General features: G+C 37.9%; 1 protein-coding gene across 3 annotated transcripts in view; it reads left to right on the top strand.

The window, feature by feature from the left end:
- Positions 1-19,906, top strand: part of USP49 (ubiquitin specific peptidase 49) — a 94,575-nt gene that overhangs the window by 27,106 nt on the left and 47,563 nt on the right. For 2 of the 3 annotated variants that reach the window (XR_006786137.1, XM_045843061.1), the window contains exon 1: positions 9,307-9,383. The gene's annotated coding sequence lies outside the window, so the exon portion shown is untranslated. Of the gene's footprint in view, positions 1-9,306; positions 9,384-19,906 lie in introns of those variants that run through there. The other variant, XM_045843059.1, reaches the window with a different exon arrangement.

Raw genomic sequence — 19,906 nt, 5'->3', positions numbered from 1 at the left:
TGTTTTTGTTTTGTTTTTGTTTTAGGTGTGGTTGTTAATAATTGTGAGTTTGCTGTCATTTTACTGTACATGTTTTTTATATTCTTTTTCTTGGGTAAGTTCCTTTAATATTTCGTATAATAAGGGTCTGGTGATGATGAACTCCTTTAATTTGACCTTATCTGAAAAGCACTTTATCTGCCCTTCCATTTCAAATGAAAGCTTTGCTGGATAGAGCAATTTTGGATGTAGGTCCTTGCCTTTCATGACTTGGAATACTTCTTTCCAGCCCCTTCTTGCCTGTAAGGTTTCTTTTGAGAAATTAGCCAGTAGTCTTATGGGCACTCCTTTGTAGGTAACTGGCTCCTTTTCTCTTGCTGCTTTTAAGATTCTCTCCTTATCTTTCATCTTGGGAAATGCAATTATGATGTGCTTTGGTGTGCTGCTCCTCCTTGGGTCCAACTTCTTTGGGACTCTCTGAGCTTCCTGGACTTCCTGCAAGTCTATTTCCTTTGCCAGATTGGGGAAGTTCTCCTTTATTATTTGATCAAATAAGTTTTCTACTTGTTGCTCTTTCTCTTCTCCTTCTGATACTCCTATGATTCAGATGTTGAAACATTTAAAGTTGTCCCAGAGGTTCCTAATCCTCTCCTCATTTTTTTGATTTCTTGTTTTTTCATTCTTTTCTGATTGGATGTTTCTTTCTTCCTTCTGGTCCACTCCATTGATCTGAGTCCCAGTTTCCTTCCCATAACTATTGGTTCCCTGTACGTTTTCTTTATCTCACTTAGCATTGCCTTCATTTTTTCATCTAGTTTGTGACCAAATTCAACCATTTTTGTGAGCATCCTGATCACCAGTGTTTTGAACTGTGCACCTGATAGGTTGGCTATCTCTTTGTCGTTGAGTTGTATTTTTTCTGGAGCTTTGATCTGTTCTTTCATTTGGGCCTTTTTTTTTTTTTTTTGTCTCAGCGTACCTGTTACATAGTGAGGGTCGGAGCCTTAGGTGTTCACCAGGGCGGGGCAACCCATGTTGCTGAGTTGTGGCGCTGTATGTGGGGCAGGGGTCCAAGAGGGAACAATGGCACTTGCTTGCCTTTCTGCCAGATTTCAGTCACTTCCCCCACTTCTGACAAGCAAATTGGGCCCTTCTGGTGCTGATTCCCGTGTGGGTGGGCTTGTGTACGTTCTAGGACCCTGTGGGTCTCTCCAAGGAACTCTCCTGTGAGGCTGGGAGTCTCTCCTGCTGCCGCCTCAACCCCCACCGGTGTTTTCAATCAGTGGTTTGAGGCTTTATTTCCCTGCTTTGGGACCTTGGGTTTTGCAGTCTGTCCTGCTACCCATTTCTCCTGGTTCATCTGTGTGAGAATGTGGGACCGTCTGGTCTGCCAGCTGCCTTGCCTGCCACACCCCGTTCCACAATCCTCTACCTCCCTGGGTCTTCCAGCTGCCGCTTTGCCGTGAGTCCTTTCTCCGGCTGCCCCACTCCACCCCTCCTACTGGTTTGAATGAATGTTTCTTCTTTAACTCCTTGGTTGTTGGACTTCCATACAGTTCGATTTTCTGTCAGTACTAGTTGTTTTTTGTTTATAAATTGTTGTTGTCTTTATTTTGGTTGTGCGAGGAAGCACCATTTGTCTACCTATGCCTCCATCTTCTTTGGAAGTCTATTTTTAATTTCTTGAAGAACTTCCATACTGTTTTGTATAGTAGGTGTACCAACTTACATTCACACCAAGAATGTATAAGGGTTCCCTTTTCTACTTGTCCTGGGCACCATGTATTTTATTTTTTATAGTGGGTAGTACTAGGAAAATAGTAAGTAAAATTTATGAGTATTTACTTCATGCGATTTCTTCTTTTTTAAACCTTTATTATATATTTTTTCCATCACCATTTAGTCCTCTTATACCCCCTAACCTCCCGCACTCATCACACACTGTGGTCCATGTCCATGAGTCCTTTTTGTTCAATCCCTCCACCCCCTAACTTCCCCCGCCACCACCAACTAGTTGTCATCTGTTCTCCATCTATGAGTCTATCCCTATTTTCCTTGTTAGTTCAGTTTTTCCATTAGATTCCACATATGAGTGAAATCATATCCTATTTGCCTTTCTCTGACTGACTTATGTCACTTAGCATAATGTTCTCCAAGTCCATCCATTACTGTTGCAAAGGGTAAAACTTCCTTTTTATGGTCAAGTAGAATTCCATTGTGTAAATATGTAGTTGTTTTATCCACTCACCTATTGCTGGACACTTGGGCTGCTTTCATATCTTGGTGAGTGTAAATGATGCTGTGGTGAACATAGGGGTGCTTCTGTTCTGTGGAATTAGTGTTTTGGGTTCCTTCAGATATAGTCCTAGAAGTGGGATCGCTGGGTCAAAAGGCAGATCCATTTTTAATTTTTTGAGGGATCTCCATATTGCTTTCCACAGTGGCAGCACCCGTCTGCATTCCCACCAACAGTGCGAAAGGACTCTCCTTTCTCCACCACGTCTTCAGCAGCCCTGGCTGTTTGCCATTTATCCTGAGCACATTACGCATCCTAGCTCCCCAACACCTGTTTGAGTTAGTTGAGGAAACTGAGGCATGGAGCTAGGAATTTGGTCCCACTGGGATTCTAATTCAGCCAGTCTGGCTTCTAAATGTGCTCTCTTAACTACTATACCTAATTCGGGGATTGTTAAGATCTTCATTTATTTTGCATCTTTGGATACTCTAAGCAGATAACAGTATATCCATCAAGTTCTATATTGTTTCTGCTGGAACCATTCTATTGGAAAGTTCTACAGGCTTTCAGATCTCATTGTTTGGCACCGATAACATAGTCCATCAATTTGTTGAAATCTTACTATAGCTTTACTATTGTTCATTTCAGAGCCCGTCTAAATTTTAGTTTTTTAATGGAATTTTCAGGGAAAACCAGTAATATCACTTGTATTCGTAGTGTAGTGAATAATGATAATGTAGGTTAGAGTTAACTTTAATTTTTAAAAGTGCCGTGGTTATAGGAAGTATTTTTCTAATATATTTAAAAATTCTTATTTAAAATATTTTCATGTTTGTAAGGCAAGTAACTTTGACACTTCTTTAAGATATGATCTTCAAGAGATATTTATAAAACAGCTATTAAATCTTGTTAGTGAATTAATGTTTCCTCTACAGTGTTTTCCCTGAAAACAACCTGTTGTAATAAGTCTTTATGTTTAAATTTTAAAGTTAGAAACTGTTTCTTTAGGAGGAATGTAAATTTACAGCTCAGTAACTTCTAAACAAGGCAGGTTAAGTGTCTCAGGATATTGCCATCTGCCAACTAAGTTTTACCATGGCACAAAACTTAACTAAACCTTATGTGTCCCCCCCCCCCCCCCGCACTGATTACTGGAATTGCACCAACTCAAAGCAGTTAGTTTGGGTCTAGGCTCTGCTGTTTTCTTGCTGAGTGATCCTTTGCTAGTCATTTAGTAACAAATTTGAGTATTCATTCTTCCTTTGTAAAGTGCCACTGACACTTACTTCATTGTAAGAATTAACTGACACAGCATGGTATCTAGTAGGAGTATAATAAATGTTCATAAATGCCCTCTTCCAAAAAAAATTGCCACACTACAGACAAAATTGTTGTGCAGTATTTATAAATGTGCTTAGTAATGATAGAATTAATGTTTTAAAAATGGTTTGAATGTTTTCTGGCAGACTGAACTCTACCAATTAATATTATATGTGGGGAGTACAAAAAAGCAGGATTAGATTTAAGCACAGTGATGAAATAGTGACTCTGGTGTGTGCTGTATGGAAAATCATTTTGTGGCTAACACTGTGGCTCCACAAACTAAATAGGATTTGGTATTGCTTTTGTTTGCATACGTTTATCTTGGATGACTGGGGAGAATGCAAGTATATTGTGCTGTTGCTTTTAGCTCATTTTATTTTTTTGTGAGAAGGAATTCCCAATCTAGCTAAAATCTTATGCCCTTTAATCCTTATTAAGCTGTTAGTTAAGACTAGTATGCTATTTAACTAAAATAAAGACTCAGATACCAAACACATTTTAGGATTCCTGGGCTGTACCGGAATGATCAGGTTCTTTTATCCCAGCATGCTGCTCATCCTCCTGGATGTTCAAATATCAATGCCTCTTCTCACCAGAATAATGATCTCAAGTCTTTGCTCTTTTTGGTAGCAAGAAAAGAATAGCTAACCCATGTGCAGCTCTTGTCACTTTATAATGCACTTAGGCACACATTTTCTTATTTCATCTTCACAGCACCCTTGAAAGGGAGAAAGAGTTGATGTTATGTCCATTTATAGGTGAAGATGTAGAGGACCTGACATTAGTGAGTTGCCCAAGTTCACACTGCTAGTAAGTGAATAAACTGGGGCTTAAACCCAAGCCTTCTGATTCTAAATCTAAGGCTTTTTACTCTCCCATGTTCTTATGCTCCTTATGAACTAACACACCCATTTAATATCTTATTAGATATGGAAGTCAATTAACAAGGCAGGTGGATTCCTAAAGCCTTTTTGATCCTAACCATTACAGAGACATTTAGGGTTGAAAGTTCCTAACATGGGGCTTGGCCCTCTTTCAGTCTGAGACTCTGGATCTCTTCCACATCATTGTATTGATCCCAACTGTTATTATTTAGGAAGGCCAAGAGAGAATGAGAAATTTTATTCTAATACAAGGATGTATCTTTGAAAAGATGGGTAACAATTACAATTTACAGTAGTAAATGCCATGTGAAGTTTTTGATTTAAAAGATATTATAAATGAGCCCTGTCTGGTGTAGCTCAGTGGATTGAGCATGGGCTGAGAACCAAAGTGTCACCAGTTCAATTCCCAGTCAGGGCACATGCCTGGGTTGCAGGCCAGGTCTCCAGTGGGGGCCACGTGAGAGGCAAGCACACATTGATTCTCTCTCTTTCTCTTTCCCTTCCCTTCTCTCTAAAAATAAATAAATAAAATCTTTAAAAAAAGATATTATAAATGTCAGAAACCATATGACCTAGGAAGTAAACTTTGTGATGAACTTAAATGTGTGTATTTATTTTTAAAGCTTCTTGTTTTAATAAGAAACAGGCACATATTAACAGCCTTATATGAATGTCAGATGATTAAAACAAAACAAAAAAGTGATCTGCACTGTGGCTAGGAAAGTAAACTTTTGGCTTTAAGAGAAATGGCGTGTGTGCACATGTGTGCATGTGAGCACACCTGGGGATGTTTCAGGAAGGCTGTTCCATTCCAGTCTGGAAAATGAAAGCACAGGCCATTTCTGATGACTGGGATTGTTTCACCAGAAGTAAACATAGTGGTTAGGGTATTTTTTAAAAACAGCAACCACTGCACTCATTAAAAAGCCTTTTCATTGAAGGAAAAAACTTTTCTGTATACATGAGAACACAACCCATTAAAATAACTATTTTAGTTCTTTTCAGAATTGATTGACTTTCCAAAGGCCTTATGCTTAGTCACAGGTTAGATTTTTATTTATCAAATTTTATTGATGGCAAGGATCTCCTAGGGCACCTATTAAACATGGATGCCTGGGGCCCGTTGCAGACTTCCAGGAAAGCTGACCAGCTGACAGGTTCTGGTGACTTCCACCATCAGCACAAGCACTCCTTTCAGGAGCTGGTCTGGAGTCTTCTGCTTTGCCCACCCCTACCCACCCATCCTGGGATATTTTTTAAGGAAAACACCTCCAAGTCCATCTAATATTACTGGGTTTTCTTTGAGCATCAAAATACCTTGTCTTTAGAAACACACATGAACAAATTGCATCCCTTTGTGAAGTGGCTCAGGATTGAGGAGACACCAAGATTAGCCTGGCTTCTCCCCGAAGCAGTACTGGGACCTCCAGCAAATCCCTTAACTTTGCTGGGCCTCAGTTTTATAAAAAAAGTGGGTCATGTCTGCCTTGTGGACCAAATTTCTCCCTTAGTACAAAATTCCTGCCTAGTCATGATAAACTTAAATTTAAAAAAGGGAGTTGTTTATCAGTGATTGATTCAAACAATATGACAATGGACACAAAAATGAATGAGAAACAACTTTGTTTCAAAGTCCAGGGATCTCACAGTCCAGGTTGTCATTTCATGTATACTATATAACAGCTTCATAAACCCATGCTTAATGGTAGAAAAAGAGACATTTTAATAAACAGCTTATAAGAAATCAATCCAGCTGTGTCCAGATGACTCACTTGGCTGAGCGTGGTCCTGTGCACCAAAAGGTTTGGGATTCAATCCCCAGTCAGGGCACATACCTAGGTTATGGGTTTGATCCCTGGTAGCGGTGCATACGAGAGTCAACCAATCGATGTTTCTCTGTCACATCAGTGTTTCTCTCCCTCTCTCTCCCTTCCTCTCTCTAAAAATTGATAGACATATTCTCAGATGAGGATTAAAAGAATGAAAAGAGAAGGAGGGAGGGGAGAGAGAGAGGAAGGAAGGAAAGGGAGGGAAGGAAGGAAGGAAGGAAAGAAGGAAGGAAGGAAGGAAGGAAGGAAGGAAGGAAGGAAGGAAAGAAAGAAGGAAGGAAATTTATTTGGCAAGTGAACTTAGATTTTACCACTAGGTTATTCTTAACCACGGTCAAAGGGTGTAAATGCAAACTTAGCACCCTTTGTGTTTCACAGAAAACCATAAATCTGTCTGTTTTGCAATTTCTGTGCAAAGGTCCTGAATTTGAACTGAAATCATTATTCAGAGCTGTTAATGGGTAAAATCTATGGTAAACTAATAATTTAGAACCTTAGAACAGTAAAGTCAGCAGATCTTTCATCTTTTGTTGCACTGAAATGTAAAATGTTATGTTTCTTTTGCATTATTAACTACTCAGAGTGCTACTAAAGGTAAAAAGATAAAGGATCATCAGCTATGTGCCAGCCAGTGTACTAGCATTTTACTGGTATTCACATTTAACATTACACCAGTGCTATGATGTAGATGAGAAAACAGGCTTAAGAAAGTTAAGTAACTTGCCTACAGTCTGTGCTAGAAAGTGAATACCCTGATGATAACTGGTCTCTGTTACTATCTACATCTTGCTTTGTATGACACCAGAAAGCCTAAGGTTCAGCAAATTTCATTAATAGATCAGCTTGAATATGCTTGTTGGGGACCTTATTTCAAACACCATTCCAGGGGTGTCCAGGTACCTGCAGCCTGAGAGCCTCAGGCAACCCAGGATGGCTGTGAATGCGGCTCAACACAAAATCGTAAATTTACTTAAAACATGAAATTTTTTTGTGATTACGTGTGGCAGTGTATTTAATGTGTGGCCCAAGACAACCCTTTTTCCTTCCAGTGTGGCCCAGAGAGACCAAAAGGTTGGACACCCCAAGGATGTCATCCACATTTTGTTTGTTTCTACTGTAGTGATTTATTTATATATATATATTCTGTAATTTCCCTTCCCGCATTCAAAAATATATTGCAGTAATTTAAATGATATAAGTGGGGCTTAGCTGGAAAATATTTGAATATGTGGAGTCTAATAAGACTAATAAGTCTAATAGTAAGCTGATTTATTATGATTTCCCAGCTTTCAAGATCACCATCCTAATTATTGAAGTCATTACTCTTTAAATTAATAGCTGTTTCATAGGTCTTTTAAGCCTGCCTAAACTCCATATAATTATCCTAGGTGCTGTTTAGAATAGAATTGATGATTGTGGTCAACTTTTAGAGAGATCCAAGCATTAGTTAAAATAACTTGGATACAGCCCTGGCCAGGTGCTCAGTTGGTTGGAACGTCAGCCCGAACACCAAAAGGTTGCAAGTGATCTCTGGTCAGGGCGTGTACGGGAGGCAACAGATTGATGTTTCTCTTGCACATCAATGTTTCCCTCTTTCTCTCTCTTCCTCTCTCTCTGAAATCAATGAATATATCCTCAAGTGTGGATTAAAAAATAATTAAAAAATAACTTGGATTTAAATGTAATTAAGTTAACTTTTAATCTTTTGGTATTCTTATATTGAAAGTAGGATTATTTGGGTAGGAAAGAGGGAGATTTTGAGGATATAAAAACCCTATCCACATAATGTTGGCTTAGCCTCCTGGATAGGGTTGCCTTGAATCTGCATCCTAGAAGGTGTGGAAATGGTAAGCTCTTTCTGAAAATATTTGTGCATTCCCTGAGTTTTATCTTCTAGCAGTTACTTCTGCCTCCTAGAGCCCTATTTTCTTACCTTGCACCTCTGACGTGCACTGTGGTGCACTCAGATGTGAAACTGGGTTCTTCCCCCGATTTTTAGAAAGACTCTAATTCACACAGGACATTTGTGGGTTTAGTGCACCTAACTGAAGAAAGGAGACAAAACAGAGGTGGGGCGAGCCTAACATTGCATTAATGCAACTCCGCTAGTGAAGCATCCCCATTCTCAAAATGTTTTCAGGCCTCCCTTGACCCGAGAATTTTACCCCATCTAATCCCAGCTTTGCTCCATTATACTGACTCATCCCTTCTTTTCCTTTCCTTTTCTCTGTTCCTTTCAGAGATAAAATAACAATTTCTTTCCCTTGTCTTTTGACAACCATTCTTGGCTCTTGACAGCCATTCTGCAGGGATTCATTCACCTCAAGGGGCTGCACGTGAGAGGTGGAGTGACCCATATTGAGGGAACATATTTTCACAAAGAAAACTTCCTTCTAAGAGGAATTCTTATGCTAGTTATAGGATGACAAAATAGGCTGACAGTGTGCTAATTTCAAGCTTTTTGAGTTTTGCTTTCTGAATAAAATGTCAGAAGCCTAAAAAATGATTACACATGTAATTTGTCCAAATCATATGCTCTAGATATCTTTGACTAATCTGGTGTCCTTGTGTTTAGAATGTATGCTGCTTTTTAAAAAGCATACTGCTTCCCTAAAAGGCACTACCCCACCCAACACAAAGGGGTCACCTCGTGGCATCTTTCATTATTATATATTTCACTTACGCACAAATAATTTTAGCTTTTGATACACGAGAATTTTTGTTACCATGAATGGTTTTGGTTTTACTGACAGTTTGGGGTTATATGTAAAGACAATGTATAATCTCTAAAACCTAAAGCAAATGCAGAGGTGTATTTTTCAGGACATAAACCTTTACTTCCACTTATGAATCAGCCTGTTCATTAGTGACTGAATCTTTGATTGCCCTGAGCTGAAAAAAGATCATAGCTTTTTTCTCCCTTCTGAATTAATTTTGAGTACTTGTATGGAGTTCATTAAATTGCATTTTAATATACTGATCCTTTTTTGAATTTATAAGTAAAATTCATGAAATCACTTTTCTTTTGCCCACCTTACAGCTCGTTTTTCTCCATAGGTAATAGAGAAGAGGAAACCTAATCCATGACTGTGGAATAATATGGAAGAAGATGGAAAAAAACTTGTTTAATGGGTAAGACATAACATTATAATAAAAATATATCAATGAAAATTATAATAGCATATGTATGGCCAATCTGTAATAGGTGGCCAAGGTTGGGATACTATTACTGTGAGTGTTCAGTCTCTATTGTATTTTATCTCCATTCTGAACTTTCACCACTTCCTTCTCATTGTTGAGAATTTTTCAGTATTATGAATTAACTTAAGCTAAGAGAGGACACAGCCATATTTGTGTGTCAGGTGGTAATCAGATAGAATTCCACAGAAAGCCCACAAAAGGTGTGACAAACTTTATGATATTATAAAATTGTTTAATTACACAAGTCCATGCATTCTCGTTGTCAGTAATTTAAACATGCGTAACCAAAGCTCTCTACCTGTATCTTAGTACCCTCACAGAGAGTATACAAGATCTGTCTAGAAGGTATCCAGCCGTGTAATATGAAAATTAGAGAAACTTATTGAAGAAGATACAAGATACAAAAACATTGTACATAGGACAATGATGCCTCAGTTCCCTTCAAAGTAGGCACGTTGGGACCTCACACTATTCTCCCAATCTCCATCAGGTGCCCTGTTCTATTTTCCTGAATTTCATCGATAGTCTGAAATCTCTTCCCTTTCAAAGATGATTTTAGTTTTAGGAAAAGCCAGAAGTCACAGGGTGCCAAATCTGGTCTGCATGGGGGCTGATTCACTTGGGTGATGTGATGTTTCCCCAAAAAACTGCACAAGACGTGATGCATGAACAGGCACATAGTCATGATGAAGCTGCTAATCGCCAGTTGCCCATAGCTGTGGCCTTCTGAATTGTCTGAATAGTTTTCCAAGGAGGAATGTTGAAGCTTAAAACAAAATTTGATGCAGATTTGTTGCTCTAATTGCTCAGTCATTTTGAATGCCATGGCCACACAGGACACATGTGTCTACCACCCCCACTGACTAGTACAGTGAAGTCATCATTGTTCACACATACGCATTCCAGTCCACTCTCCTTGGTTGCCAGGTTATATCGATGTTGCACAAACGGTTCTCGTTGTATTAACAATGGCTGAACTTTTTCTGGACAGACCTCATGTAAGTGTATGATACATATTTGTGCAGCACTCTTCCTTGCCTAGTATTTAAAAACTTGGGCTTAGAAGTCACACTCTTTTTGACTAGCCACTGTTAACTTGACAGTTGGGCAGGTTAATTTCACTGTACCTGAATTCCTTGAACATAAGGTGGGAACAATAGAATGCCTATCTCATGCCATGTTGAAGATTAATTAATCCACATAAAAAATTTGGAATAATGCCTGGAAGATAATAAGTGCTTGGTAAATGTTAGCTATAATTCTCATATGCATCTGAGTCTATGTACCAAAGATTAATCTTTTTCTGATATACCCAAGAGCTAAACCTTTTTGGATAAGGTTAAACTGGATAAAGGTTACCTGGTGGTAAGGATTATTTTCTTTTTGGCTTCAAGCTTCATTTCTCTCAGAGTATGCTGCTAGACTAAGTGAGAATAGTTAGTTATACACCTTCAGCTCTTACTGCACATCTTACAGTGTAGATGGTGCTTGTAGGTACATAAGAATAAACTGTCATTGGACTGTGATACTTTCATCCTGTTCATAAAAGCATCCATGGCAAAGCTGGACTCATGATTGATTCTGTTGTTTCCGGATAGATATGCCAAATTTTCTGAGATTCCTTCAAACTGTTTTTGAAGGACAGGTCCTTTGAGTTTCTTTTTTGTTTGTTAGTTCCACAGAATTATAATAGTTTTGAAAATGTCTTTGATAACTTTCCTATGGCCTGTCAGCACTTTCTTAGTTGGTATAATTGTTTTAAGAAGCTGGGACACTAAAATGGTCATCTCTTTTTAATACTTTTTCCCCCTGAGTTGTTTTGGAGCTCTCTTAGATTATAAGACTAGTACATAAAAACAAGTTAACATTCATTGAGTATTATGTGTCAAATACTGTTTTTTTAAGTGCTTCACTCATTTATTCATTATCTCATTTAATTGTGTCATTCGCTTATGAAGCAGATACTATTATTAACTTCATTTTAAAAGCCGAGGAAAGTAGACACAAATTGAGTAATTTGCCCAAAGTCACAGAACCTGTGTTGTTGAGTAAAGGTTGCCATTCTAGTTAATAAACTCTTTTAAGGTTTCCTAAGATAAGTATGAATCTAAATGAAACAGAAAAGCCAAATATCTTTCTAAAAACAGGCACTGTAACAAATCCGTTTTTGCTTGCTTATGGGAGGGAAAATTTGAAATCATATATTTTCTTAAGTATGAGAAAAATGATGTGAGGTGATTATTTGTAAATAATTATTTTTCTTGACCATGCTTAAATGAATATAGCTGTTTTATTTCATTAGGAATTGTTAGTAATGTATAGAAATCATTTGAACATAGCTAAGGACCAAATACTGAGTATGTTTAGCAGGGATGCAGGAGTGTCCAACCCGAGGGCTACCTGCAGCCCAGGATGGTTATGAATGCGGCCCAACACAGAATCATAAATTTACTTAAAACATGGGTTTTGTGTGTGTGTGTGTGTGTGTGTGTGTGTGTGTGTGTGTGTGAGAGAGAGAGAGAGAGAGAGAGAGATTATGTGTAGCAATGTATTTAATGTGTGGCCCAACACAACTCTTCTTCTCGTGTGGCCCAGAGATGCCAAAAGGTTGGACTTCCCTGGGAGTGAGTTGATTTGTAGATTACCATTTAGCTGCTATTTGTAGAAACATGCAGGCAGAAAGATTTAACTGTGCAGCAGTTTGGAACTGATTGGTAATTGGAAATTGTTCTTTTGTCCTGTTAAATAATATTTGAATGACAGTCAGCAGAAAGTTGTGCAAGAGAAGAAAAGGCAGGAGAAAGATGACTTATGGGTCTTATAATTAGAATGTCACTTATAAGTGATGGTCTAAAAAGTTAATGTGCATTAACAATCGACATTTATATAGGAACTGGAAGGACTTATAGTACGTGGTTTTTGTTCTGGGGTCTGCGTTATCAGAAACATTGGCTTTTCTTTCCTTCAAATAGCAATTATTTCCTGTTGAAATATGATAAAGTACAAAGAGTAAGTGACATTTAAAGTAACAGGTATGCTGATGAAATGTTTTCGCTTCTGTGAAGTGTGGCTACGTGTAATCAGTAATGTTTTCCTCTCTCTGTCTATTTAAACTCCATTCTCTTGTTTGAGAATCCCTTCTGAATGTCTCTCAATGTTAAGGCTCTTAGGGTACATATTTTTTACAACAGTGTCTTGAAGGGTGGTCCTGGGGCCCCTGAGGCTCCTTCAGGATTCAAAACTATTTTCATAACAATACTAATACATCACTTGCTTAGCAAGCATGCAGTGGAGCTTTTCAAAGGCTATGTGATGTGCAACCAAATGCATGCAGAGATCAGGTAGGAGGATCCAGCTGTCTTTCTTAATCCAGACATTAAAAATATTTGCAAAATATATAAAATAAATCAGTCTTCTCACTAGATTTGCAGAGACACACACGGGTTTGTTTCTGCTTTAGAATGTTATAGTGATCCCAGTGTGGGTCAGGATGCCCTGATGCCCTCGCTAGTGATTGAGTACACTGTGAGTGGTCACAGGCACTGACCATCATACAATACCTCCATGTAGATTCTAGTGACATCCTGGTAGATTGGGGCTGTGTCTCCCAGTCTAGAGTAGTGTAAACTCTACTTTTCATAATTAGTGTAAACTCTTTTTTTTTTTTTTTTTCATAATAGTGTAAACTCTTTTTTCATAATTGTTCTAGAGGGTATGTTCTAAATTATAAGGGGCTATAGAAATCCAGACTTAAAGGAGAAAGGAGAGTTTGGTGAGTTAAGTAGAAACACCACCAGTCTTGACAGTTGTTCTTTGTGTTAGTTGCTCCCAACTTTGAGAGGACTAAAAGGACCTTTCAGGACAGCCTTTTATCAATATTTTTCAGTGTTAATTGAGCATCTACTATGTTCTGGTTGTATTCTCGGGGCTAGAAATAAGTCGGTAAACAAACTAAAAGGATAAAACCTGTACTGTCGCAGAGTTTCCATTCCAGCCTTTGAGACCTTTGTCCTTGTCATGCCTTCCTGTCCAGGGGAATCTGAATTAATGGTAGCTTAGCCACAATGGATCTTGAACACTGGTGTTTCAGTCTGAGTGTTGAAGATACAGTGGAAACTGCTTGACATTTTGTTGATTTTTTAAAGGCACTAAATGGTCCAGGCCCAATGGCTCAGTTGGTTGCAGCATTGTCCCATATACCAGAGGTTGCGGGTTTGATTCCCTGTCAGGACACATACCTAGGTTGTAGGTTCTGTCTTCTATTGGAACACGTATGAGGGACTACCGACCAATGTTTCTCACATCGATGTCATGCTCTCTCTCTTTCCTTCCCTCCCCCCTCTTCCCCTCTCTCTAAAATCAATAAACATATCCTTAGGTGAGAATTAAAAAATAATGATAATAAATAAAAATTAAAAAGCACCAAATGGTTTGGGATTTTTCAAAACTCACATGGAACCCCAATATAGCATAAAGGTGGGCCTATTCAGCCACCCACGTGGTTGTTTTAATCTTGTTTTTTTTTTCAAAGGTAGTGCTACATTTGTTAACAAATTTAACGTAAAAAATTAAATACTAAGTGATGTTAAATTTATTCAAATGTTTTCTATTATTTGAAGAAAAATGTTCATACATGTGTGAGATAGTCCTTGCCTGGTGAGTTGCTCCCAAGACCCTGTAATTTGTTTAATAGACTTTTATACAGAAAGAGATTACTTGGCTCATTAGATTCTGTCACTTAATAATGACTTGAAGGTTAACTAATGCGACAAGCAGACTCCTGCTTACTGGCTAAATGTCTGTGATATCACTCACTAACTTCAGCCATTTCCAAATGCAGAGGATTGGGAGTACCAAAAGAAACTGATATTCAAAATGTGAATGACCAAACCTTGTCTCTACAGATTATTTTAATTTAAAATACACATTAGCCCTGGCTGATGTGGCTCAGTGGACTGAGCAAGCCCTGGTCTATGAATCGAAAGGTCACCAGTTTGATTCCCAGTCAGGGCTCATGCGTGGGTTGTGAGGTAGGTCCCCAGTTGGGAGTGTGTGAGAAGCAACTGATCAATGTATCTCTCACACATTGATGTTTCTCTCTCCCTCTTTCTCCCTCCCTTCCCCTCTCTCTAAAAGTAAATAAATAAAATCTTTAAAGTAAAATCTCCTTTAAAAAAAATAAATAAAATAGCCCTAGGTGGTGCTGCTCAGTGGATTGAGTGCTCGCTTGTGAGTGAAAGGGTCGTTGGTTCGATTCCCAGTCTAGAGCACATGTCTGGGTTTCAGGGCCAGGTCCCAGGTAGGGGGCGCATGAGAGGCAACCACACACTGATGTTTCTCTCCCTCTCCCTCCCAACCCCTCTCTAAAACAAACAAACAAACAAATAAATATGCTTTAACAGAAGTTTTAAAAAATGGGTGGCATTTGGCTTTCCCTTCATTGAAGGTGTGAAAGAAGCATTTTAATCAGAATTCACCAAATAGCTGTTGTCTTCCAGCATTGATACCTGTCAGGCGCCCCATTCTCAGCTGTGCCTGATGTACCAAAAACCAGAACACCCAAGGTTCAAATAAAACCCCAGGCTTCTCCAAAGTGGAAAAGACATAGTCATTTGGCTGCTCAGAGCTGAGCAGGAGGAAATGGTGTGGGATCAAAGGTGTCCAACCAACTTCTTTTTTTATCCCATACCTTACATCTGCCTTTGTAGGTGTGCAAGAGCTTCTAATGCCTGAGCCTTTCCAGGTTCTCAAGTTCTAACCAGTGTGCTTGTTTATTTCACCCACACCAGCATTTAAGTTTTAGCATGCTCTTGTCTCTTACATTTCCATTCCTCCATTTACTCTATAGATTCTAAAATTTTGATGATACTTCTTATCTGCTGTTGTGTCACCTCCTGTTCTTTCTGTGCTTATGAATTTATGCCCTTTTTTACTCATATCGTGATTTTACTGAGATTTTGAGAGCAGAGGAGATAAATGTGTATTCATTCTGCCCTATTTTACTAGAAGCCCAGGTTTTCATATAAATTATCAAGTGCCTGCAACTCACCATGAATTGTGTTAGACACTTGCTTGGTCTTTTCTCTAGTTTAAAAATCTTGTCAAATTCTATTGAGGTTTAGAGTATTCATTCACATTAGCATTATTTACCTATCAGTTTTTGAGCACCTTTTATATCCTAGGCACTTTCATATAAATCATTTTATTTAATCATCACATAAGCTCTGAGAGGTATATAGGTATTATTTCTCATTTTAATGAATATGAAAACAAAATCAATGTCACAGACCTAGGAAAAGGTAATTCCAGGTTTGAGACAGATTTCTAAAACAAACATACTTTCTGTTATATTATATTGAGTTGGCCAGAAATACATATGGTTTTCTTTTTTCCATAAAATAAAAGACACGTTTTTCATCTTCACCAGTAACTTTATTGATTTGGATATTTTGAGTATGTCAGCTATCTCCCACATGGTATAACATTGATTGGTTTCAGTTAATGTCTCAATTTGATTGCTATCAACTTCAACTGGTCTGCCCCACCATAGACCATCATCCAGCGAGAAATCTGCAGCGTGAAACTTTGCAAACTACTTTTGACATGTTCAGTCAGTCACAGCACCTTCTCCATACACTGAACAAATCATTTTTGCGTCTCAGTTGCATTTTTATTTTTCTTGACACAATAAAGCATAAAATTCCAAAAATGTTTTGTATTTTCTTCCAGCTTTAATATTAAAATGGCTACACAAAAATTCACCAATTTGATAAGTTTTTTTAAATGCACACTGATATGAAGATATGACAACTGTCACAATGCAGTCTAACAAAATTGTTTTGCAGGAAGTTAAAGACAACTAAGCGCTACAAGAGCTATCTTACGGAAAAAAACAAATGAACTTTTTGGCCAACCCAATACCTCTACTAACTCTTTATTAGCTATCAGGTAGATAGCTATTGTGGGTTTTTAAAGCACAAGAATACAATGCAGGATGAAAATGCTGTTTTTGTTTAATACAGTGATATTTATGATTTGTAGTAAATCTAGAAAGATAGGAGGCATCAAGATCAACTAGCAGTTAAAGCAGTAATAATGTGGTTGTGTGGTGTTACAGGCCTAGATTTGAGGGAAAGAGGGTAGCGGTAATAATGGGGAAGGTACTTAGGTTCAGAAAGCCAGGGGGACATTTAAATCCATTCTCTTAAATGAGCTTTTGTAACAAAGAACCTCAGTCAGGGCCTGGTACTGTCATTTCTGAATACAAATTAGTTAGTCTTGGTAAGTTACTTGAATGTCACATGAATAAGGAGTTAAAAAGAATATCAAGTTCTCAAGTCAGATGAAGAGGAGTGCCATATCTAGGTAGGGAGGAGTGTAAGGGGGAATTAGTAAATTTAAACAACTCACATGTGAATTTATGGTTTCTTTTGTTTTTATTTTAATCATTGTTCAAGTATAATTTTCTCCCTTTTACTCCCATTCCAGCAATTTATGGTTTCTTGAAGATATGAACAATGACAGGTCTTTTTGTATGTTTGGGGGTTTTTTGTTGTTGTTTTCTTTTTTTTACACTTATCTGAATGTCTTGTGATCATATCATACACAATTATAGGAAGTCAACTTCATACAGTGTCATTATTTCTTGGTAGGTAACATGTGCTTATGTTTTTAAGCCATTCTTGAGTATTTTCAAATCCATAGTTAGAACATCATTATTTTTTTTCCTTTTTGAAACAAGTACTCTGATTTCTTCAGCACACAAAGTATTTTTGCTAGTCAGTTTAAAAGACAAAGAACTATCCTGCCTGGTGTGACTCAGTGGACTAAGTGCTGGACTGCGAGCCAAAGGGTCTCCGGTTCGACTCCCAGTCAGGTCACATGCCTAGGTTGCGGGCCAGGGCTGGTAAGGGAAGCGTGAGAAGCAACCACACATTGATTTTTCTCTCCCTCTCTCTCACCCTCCCTTCCCCTCTGTCAAAAAAAATAAATAAAATCTTAAAAAAAAAAAAAGACCAAGAACCCAGTGTAAAAGACATGAATTGACAGTTCACAGAGGAAAAAAAGATCAGTAGTTACCATAATTAAAGACAACCAGACAAAATAGGCATATATATAAAATCTTCAGATTGAAGATTTTATTTTAGGATTAATTGAAAATTATTTAAATGTGTGTCAATCCCCAGTGTTAGGGAAACACAAACTCTCAGATACTACTGATGAGAAGAAAGGAAGTGAGTGTCAATTCGCGCAGCCTTTTTGGAAGGCAGTTTGTTGATATCTATTCAAAGTTTAAATGCATATATCCCTTGGGACAGCAACTCATCCTCTGTAAATTATCTCAGACACACTTGCAAAGTGTGTCATGATATATGCCCAGGAATATCCATGGTACATTGTTTGTAATAATAACACACTGCGAAGAGCATAATTTTTTCTTTGTAGAGGACTTGGTCAAATGAATTATGTAGTCCATGCCATAGAGTATGAGACAGTCTTTACAAAGAGTGAGGTAAAACCAGATATGTGGGAAAATGTCCAAGATATATTAAATTAAAAAGAGCAAGATAAAGAATAATATATATGGTAGGATTAAATTTATATTAAACATTATATTTCTAAATGCATAAACTATTCCTAGAAGTATGCTCCAGAAGTACATTTAATGCAGTTAACAGTAGTTACCTCTAGAAAGGCAACTGGGGATGGAAAGCAGAGGGAGAGTTTTAGGCTTGAAATTTCTATGTTCTGTAAAACATACTCATTTTATATTTTAAGTACAGATAATTAATATGAGAAAGCTAGGACTCCAGTTGTCCTTAACTAAAAACATAATGAACTTTGCTTTCCATAGGTTTTAAATACATATTATTATGGAAAATTTCAAACTTTGTCTATACCCGTTTCCTCTTTCTTACCCTACACCTGGATTATTTTGAAACAAATCCTAGACATTATATTATTTTATCCATAAACATTTAATTATGTGCCTCTAGCAGATAAGAACTTTAAAAAAGATAACCACAGTATTTATTGCACCTAAAAATGGACAGTAATTCTTTAATATCACCAAATATCTAGTAGTCAGTGTTCAAATTTTTCTAATGACCTGATTTTAAAAAAAGTTTTATTGTTTGAATTAGGATCTAAGTAAAGTTTAACCATTGCAGTAGTTGATTTTATCTCTCTTGCCTCCCCTGTTCTCTTTTTCCTTTTTTGTAATCTATTTGTTTGAGTGTCCTTTCCAGAGGTGTCAGACTCATTTTCACCAGGGGCCACATCAGCCTTGCTGTTGCTTCAAAAAGCTAAATGTAATTTTAGGACTGTATAAATGGAACTACCCTTAACAGTTAAGTGAGAGCTCGGCACTGCCACTGGGAGGGAACAAGGTGCTGGGCGGGATGAAACAAGGTGGAGGGCTGGATTCGACCCTTGGGCCTTGTGTTTGCCACCTGTGCTTTAGTCTGAATGCTAGTGACTGTGTCCCAGTGGTATCAACCAACTCTGTCCTTTATTATGTGTAAATTTATAGTTAAATCTAGACACTAATTAGATGTAGGTTTTGGGGGGGTTTTTTTGTTTGTTTGTTTTTTTTAAGAAATAGTAAGTGTTAGTGTATATTTCCATTAGGGCACAGGTGGTACACACAAGTCCCGAGGGCCAAATCCGGCCCTCCACCTTGTTTCATCCAGCCCAGCACCTTGTTTCTACCCCGTGGCAGTGCCAAGTTCTCACTTAACTGTTAAGGGTAGTTACATTTATACAGTCCTAAAATTACATTCCTCCCTTTGAAGGCAATTGTGAAGCTGTTGCTGAAGCTTTCACTGCCCCAGTGAAAATGAGTTTGACACCCTGCATTGGGGGGTACATAGTGTCTAGTTATCTATTTGTGTGTATGATATTAGTAGTCATTGTTGATTATTGCCTAGGTCCACTAATTCATAAGAGTCCTCAATAAATGCAACTCTTAGCTAGAGGGTTTGGTTAATATATTAAGTGTATATTAAGTAAGGCATATAACATTTAGGTACAGATTATTTTAAACATTTTCTAATTTTTATAATTTTTTAAAAGATTTTATTTATTTATTTTTAGAGAGAGGAGAAGGGAGAGAGAAAGAGAAGGAGGAAAACATTAGTGTGTGGTCGCCCTTCATGCGACCCCTACCAGGGACCTGGCCTGCAACCCAGGCATGTGTACTGACCAGGAATCGAACCGGCGACCTTTTGTATCGCTGTCCAGTGTTCAATCCACTGAGCCAAACCAGCCAGGGCCATTTTCTTTACTTTTTATATTGTCTGTGACTATTTCCATTGGTGTGCCAGTTTATCTTTAGACATTTTCATCATGGTTTAAAGTCCTCAATTTGATCAGACAGACCTTCTGGTTTTTCAAACGCCAGTGAAAAATTATTTTGGGGGGCAGCCATGTGGTGGTGACAGAAGCTTGGCTGA

Source organism: Phyllostomus hastatus, unplaced genomic scaffold (assembly GCF_019186645.2).
Source record: "Phyllostomus hastatus isolate PE091 unplaced genomic scaffold, TTU_PhHast_1.1 phas_contig_40, whole genome shotgun sequence".
Taxonomy (NCBI): domain Eukaryota; kingdom Metazoa; phylum Chordata; class Mammalia; order Chiroptera; family Phyllostomidae; genus Phyllostomus; species Phyllostomus hastatus.
Note: the sequence above shows the minus strand (reverse complement) of the source record. Positions and strands in the feature narration are given on the sequence as shown.